The 6,000-nt window shown below is 36.8% G+C and overlaps 1 protein-coding gene across 3 annotated transcripts in view; it reads left to right on the top strand.

Annotated features, from left to right (window-relative positions):
- The window catches only part of GHR (growth hormone receptor), a 261,672-nt gene that overhangs the window by 106,354 nt on the left and 149,318 nt on the right, over nt 1–6,000 (top strand). The gene's annotated exons all lie outside the window — the stretch shown is intronic.

Genomic DNA, 6,000 nt, shown 5'->3' with positions numbered 1-6,000 from the left:
TATATTAATGATGAGTACCTTGATGCTTGATAAAGCCAGGATTTGAACCTAGCTTTCTTTGACTCCAGAACTTATTCACTTAACCACTAAGCTCACCCTTTCTGTAAATGAAAGCTAGGGTCGTAACTATGACCTGGGAAAGTATCTCTCTCAATAATTATTAACTAAGTGTGATTCTCTGACAGATGTCATCAAGTGAAATCACATTGTCAGGATTCATTCTGCAGCACTGTCTCATACATTTTGTATTAGCATCAGCAGATTGTTTAATCTTTGTACCTGATATCTCACATGGAACTTAGATAGCATTATTTGCCTCCCCAGCCAGTGATGTGCTGGGTCCAGCTCACGCTGTCTTCACAGTGGTAGCTTAATATCAGCAAATGCAACAAATCATGGCCCTTTTTTAATTTCAAAAAGAAAGTGCTAAACACTCAACAGTGTACCATTGTCTGTGACTCAAAGAGAGACATAAGGTGAATGGTATAAATGCATACTGGGAATTCCCCCCAAAGACCCTTCTGCAAATATAATCATATTTAAGTTATCAAAAGCTTCCAAGAATGTTCCTGTTGCCACCATTCTGAATTTGGGAGGGTCTCTTAAAACATACCCATAAAGACTTTATGTGTATTACAAATAAAAAATTATTCACTAATCATTATAAAAAAGTAGGCTGCTAACATCATATGAGCATAAGTCAGCTTAATGTTTTTGAATGTCGATACAAACATATGAACCATAAAGAGTATAATTGGGCTGTCATATGTTATTTAAAATTTTCAACTAATTACATTTTTTAAAAAACAAGAAGAAATAGAATATCAGTTTTAACAATATATTTTACGTAACTCAACAGTCTAAATTATGGTTTCAAATGCAGGCAACATAAACATTTTTGAGATTCTTTGCATCCTTTTCTGTACCAAACATTCAAACATCTATATGTATTTTACACTTATAGCACATATCAATTTAGATTCTAAATTTCCAACACAAATATTTTATCTTTACTTAAATTTCATAAGATGTACAGCTAAAAAAGTGGATTCACATACACAACTGGTTCCGAATATACCTAAGTGTCTAATTAGAATAATTAAGTACAATTGAATATAATTGAAATTTGTGTTTAATTTCTCAGTGACATTAGACACATTTTGAGTGCTCAATAGCCACATGTGACTGGTGGTAACTGCCTTGGTCAGGACTGGTACAAACTACACATGCATATTTGTTTGATAAAACATTCATTGTGTATACTACTCCCTTTTCACTTATACCTTATGGTAAACACTGTATGCATTTAAAACTCCCACTCTTTATTCCTTACTAGATGCCAGAGAGGAGAACAAGCTCAATAAAATTACAGTTACATACTACATAATTATTTTCAGTGAGTGCGAGTCTCCATATATAATCGTGGTACTATGATATTATAATGAAGCTGAAATCTTCCTATTGTCCAGTGATGCCATAGCTGTGATACTATGCTAGTACAATGCACTGCTCATGTGTATGTGGCAGTGCTGGTATAAACAAACCTACTGTGCTGCCTAAAAGGATAGCACACACAACTATCCAGCACATAACACTGGATAATGATAACAAATTACTATATTTCTAGGTTATGTATCTACTTTTTTCATTATTTTAAAGTATACACTTTTTATTTATGAAAAAAGAGGTTACTGAAAACAGTATACCTGGTCACATCTATCTAATGTTTACTGTGCCCTGTTGTTTTGTTCATAATGGCCTAGGCCTACACACACACACACACACACACACACACACACACGCACACACACACACACACACACACACACACACACACACTATAGCATAGGTGTGTAAGAGGTTTGTGTAAGTACACCCTATGATGCTCACATGATAAAAATCACCTAACAATACATTTCTCAGAACCTGTCCCACTGTTAGTGCATTACTGTAGTTATATTAAAAAGTGTCTGTGAGCATTTCCTTCTTCACTAATGGGAAGGAAATAAATTGACCTAATGCATTTTGGATCTAACCAATTTTCAAACGCTCACTACCATCAAAAGAAGGTAATAGCATGAACTGCGAAAGCAAACTGTCCAAAGACTCATCTAGGGCTAATTAGAATAGGTAATTTCAGACACCATTTTGGATTAGCCTCTTCTTTTTCTGTGCTGAGTTCTTAGAAAAGCTTCACCAGGAAGTCAATTAATTCAGTTTTGCCATAGTTCATTAGTAATCAACACCATCATCAGAAAGTACACATTTATCAGGTTATCTAACTGAAGTCTTAGTTTTGCAATTCTGTCTCTGCTGGAATTTTTAAAGTTAACTCTTGCTTTCTCAGTATCAGAAAAACCAAATCAGCAAAAATAACAATGCGGGGGACTTACTATTCTTGATTAGTTCAGCTGCCATTTTGATATTCTTTTGGACTTCGCATTAACTGAACTCCAATCTCCTAAATCTATCATTCAACTCTCCCATATATTAGTATGCTAACATCACACTTTAAGACACTTATAACCACTTTCAATTTATTTATTTATTTCTGCAGTGGTATAGATAGAACCCAGGGCATCACGCATACTTGGCAAATGCTCTACCACTGAACTACATCACCAATCTAACACCTTCCTTTTAAATATTTGCTACAAATCAGAGGGTATGGTAGTTTTGGGTGGTGGTTCATTTTGTTTCTGCCAAAATACCAAAAGATATGAATGTATGCATTTTTTTTCCTATATGACAATATAATTTTAATATTGTTTTTGATAAAAATGATATGGGGATTTTTCATAAAATAGTCTTAATATTAAATTTACCTAATCCTTATCATCTCTGTATAACTGTCTATTTATTAATGTCTTCTCATTTTCTTTAGTCTTCATTCTCATACCTTCAGTTTCCCACTGTACATTTCTGAACATTTCCAGAAATCCTGTAATTGCCTTTAATACTCAAGTATTTGAAATAGTCAGGTGACTTTCTCCTCCTACTAAACAACTCAGATCCCAAAGTCCTGATTTCTGCCCTTCACACTCTTTCATCCACACATATACTCAGGCATTTGTGACACTCTTATCATATCCTTATCCAGTCACCACCAAACCTCCTCAATATGCCCCAATGAAATTGGGTTAAGAAGGCAGGTCAGACAGCTTTATCCTAAGGAAAACCCACTTTTGCATGTTATCTGTACCAAAACCTCTAGAGAGTTTCTGATTAATATGAGTTGAAAATGCTGTTTCAGTCTGGTCCTACCTTGCCAATCCAATTTTATCCCCTTTATTTGCAATTCTAAACCTTGATCTCTTCTTAGTCTCCTCAGAGTGTTATCCTAAACATACTCAAAATTTATCCCCACACCCAGAAAGAACATTCACACTGCACTTTTGCCCATACAAGTTCATCAGAGGCCCTCTCACTTTTCCTTACCCATCACAATCCTATCCATCATTTAGTTCAAATTTCATGCCCCTCAATTTCGTAGCTCATTTTTCCCTACTATAACTTACCATTTTTAGCTATGCTGCTTCTTTTCAGTTTCAAGGGCTTGTATTGCCTAATTCTTCAAGTCAAAAATCATGCTTTTGCTTTAATTTCTTCCACAGTGCCTTGCACAGTACTTGAAGTCATTAATAAATAGTTCAAGAAGTACTTGCTCATTTTAAACTAAAAAAAAAAAAAAAATCTGAAGTAATTGCTTTTCTTATCTGGAGTTGGTTAAAACATATTGGAAAAAATGTCATATCTAATCTCTTCTCATGTGTTTATGGGCTATTTTATAGCCGTGGAATGAAAGTCAGTATATCAGGGACCTAATTCTGTAATTTGGAGGCCTTTTCTGTTGGGTCATCTTCAGAATTAGAGCTCAGGCCAGCTGGATTACACTGGTTTTAAAATCTCTCCCTCAAGGAAGGGGGAAGCAGGCAAAAGCCTCCAGTACTGAGAGTGGAAATGGTGAGTTCCATTTTGCAAGAAGAGAAGCATATTTCCCCCTCCCGCTGAAAATCTTACCATGAGACTGTAGTCAAATAATGAAGAAATATAAAAAACTTAGAGTAGGATTTTCCCCAGGAAAATATTGCAAACTTAAAACCTTTATAAGCTAAGGTGCAATTTGGAAGATTCCTCTCAACAATGCCTGCTTCTACTTAGATTATAAGTACAGTCTCTTATGACAGTCTTTGGATGAAGTCTTACACCTTGGGGTATAGGGTACATATGATTATCTAGGCAAAAAAGGCAAGGGAAAGGGGGAGCTCTCTTCTTCACATCCTTGGCTATATTAAAGTTCCAAAAATTGTGTGTCGGCACTCTGTCTTTTCCTAAGGATATTTTCTTTCAGCTAGAACTTAATAAAGAAGGATCTCTCATCTACAAGCTACAATAAGGAGCTCTGCAAAACTGGTGGGGCAGCACGGAATCAGATCAAATAGAATGTCTCTTGGCTTGGGTTGTGATAGCTCTAGAGAAAGTTCTCTAAGGGAGTGGGGAGGGTGCTTCCTCAGGAGTCATGACCACTGAGCCAACACTAGTGGAAGGAGCAGAGACATTTGATTCTAATAAAGCAATTAGTGTTACTAAATCCAACCACATTTCTTTATCCTCCTCCTGGTTCCCATCACAAGTTAGAGTGTTAGAGTCAGGTCTTTATGCAATGCTCCAGGTGACAATGAACTGTTCTCATCTCCCATTTGAGATTATGACAGTTTGAAATACCTCTGTTTCTGCTCTGGGTGTGTGCAAACAGATTTTTTGCTAATTTAGTTCTCAGGATTCTGGTTTGTTAGATTTGTCTTGTAAGATAGGATGTGTAGTTTCTTTGAGGTATGTGGCAAGGTGAGGTCTAAACAGAGAAAGCAATCTGCTGAGCAATGCAAACATGGTCATTTTTTTTACTCTGTCTGGGATGTGGGGATTTACTGTTACAGCCTGATATCAAGACGGGGTATGCTAATGGAAGCTTCTTCCCTGCAACTAAGTATGTTGGGGATGACTAGTAAAATTAATACTACATACAGAGTCTCAATCCTCAAAGCTTTCCCTCCTTTAAAATTTTTCAAATTAAAGGGAAATACCTGGTTACTAACAAGATGGCATTTTTAACCTATAACTTATTAGTGTTTAGCATTTTTAATGTATTTCTTCTGGAGACGTCAAACAATGATTACACAGCCTGTACCCCAGGAGTAAAGGACACAAGACAGATGCTCAGTAGTTCACATTTGCAAAGCAGATGAGGGTAATGCAAGGCCATCAGTCTAGGGCCTTCCAGGTTAAGAATTAAAAACGTGGATATTGTAATAACCACAGCTCACCTTGTTTGAAATCTCCCGGTTGACTGCACTTTCATACTTGATCCAACCAGTGACTCCAAGAGGCAGTGTTTGAGGGAACTCCTCATTCAAGTGAGTGTGCACATGGGTATTCAGATGCAAGAAGATACTGGCTTCACAAAGAGTTGTGTTTCCTTAAGAATGTTTTAAGAACATAAAATTGTATGGAGCAATAAAAACAGATAAGGGTCTAGAAATATAAGTATAGAATGTTAGACATTTTGTACCTATGCAGTCAGCAGAGGACCAGGCCTGCTGGCCCATGGAAACAAACTTTCTTGTTCTTCATTTCATCCTGATTAGAGATAGTCAGAAGGCTATTTCATTATTGTTAAGTTTACTTAGAGGCCCTGGAGAAGGTGGTAGGGTGATGATGGTCAGATATGCCCACGTGACTTGGAAATAGTGTCACTGGATGAAAACACAGCAGTGAGGCTGTGGTAGTTTTGCATCTAATGTTTTCACATGTTATCAGATGCCACAACAACTCCACAAAGGCCAGTGTGCTGAGTTCATTTCCAAGCAGTCCAAACTTGGCTCTAGAGAATCTAGATGTAGGAACCATGGCCGATTATTTCAGAGAAGCTTATTTCCTTCAGATAAAGGAGTGCGCTGACTGAGGCATGTCGTTCTGCTCCTTCGTTCATTAGACTGAACG

Source organism: Sciurus vulgaris, assembly GCF_902686455.1.
Source record: "Sciurus vulgaris genome assembly, chromosome: 6".
Taxonomy (NCBI): domain Eukaryota; kingdom Metazoa; phylum Chordata; class Mammalia; order Rodentia; family Sciuridae; genus Sciurus; species Sciurus vulgaris.
This window is presented reverse-complemented; position numbering and strand designations above follow the sequence as displayed.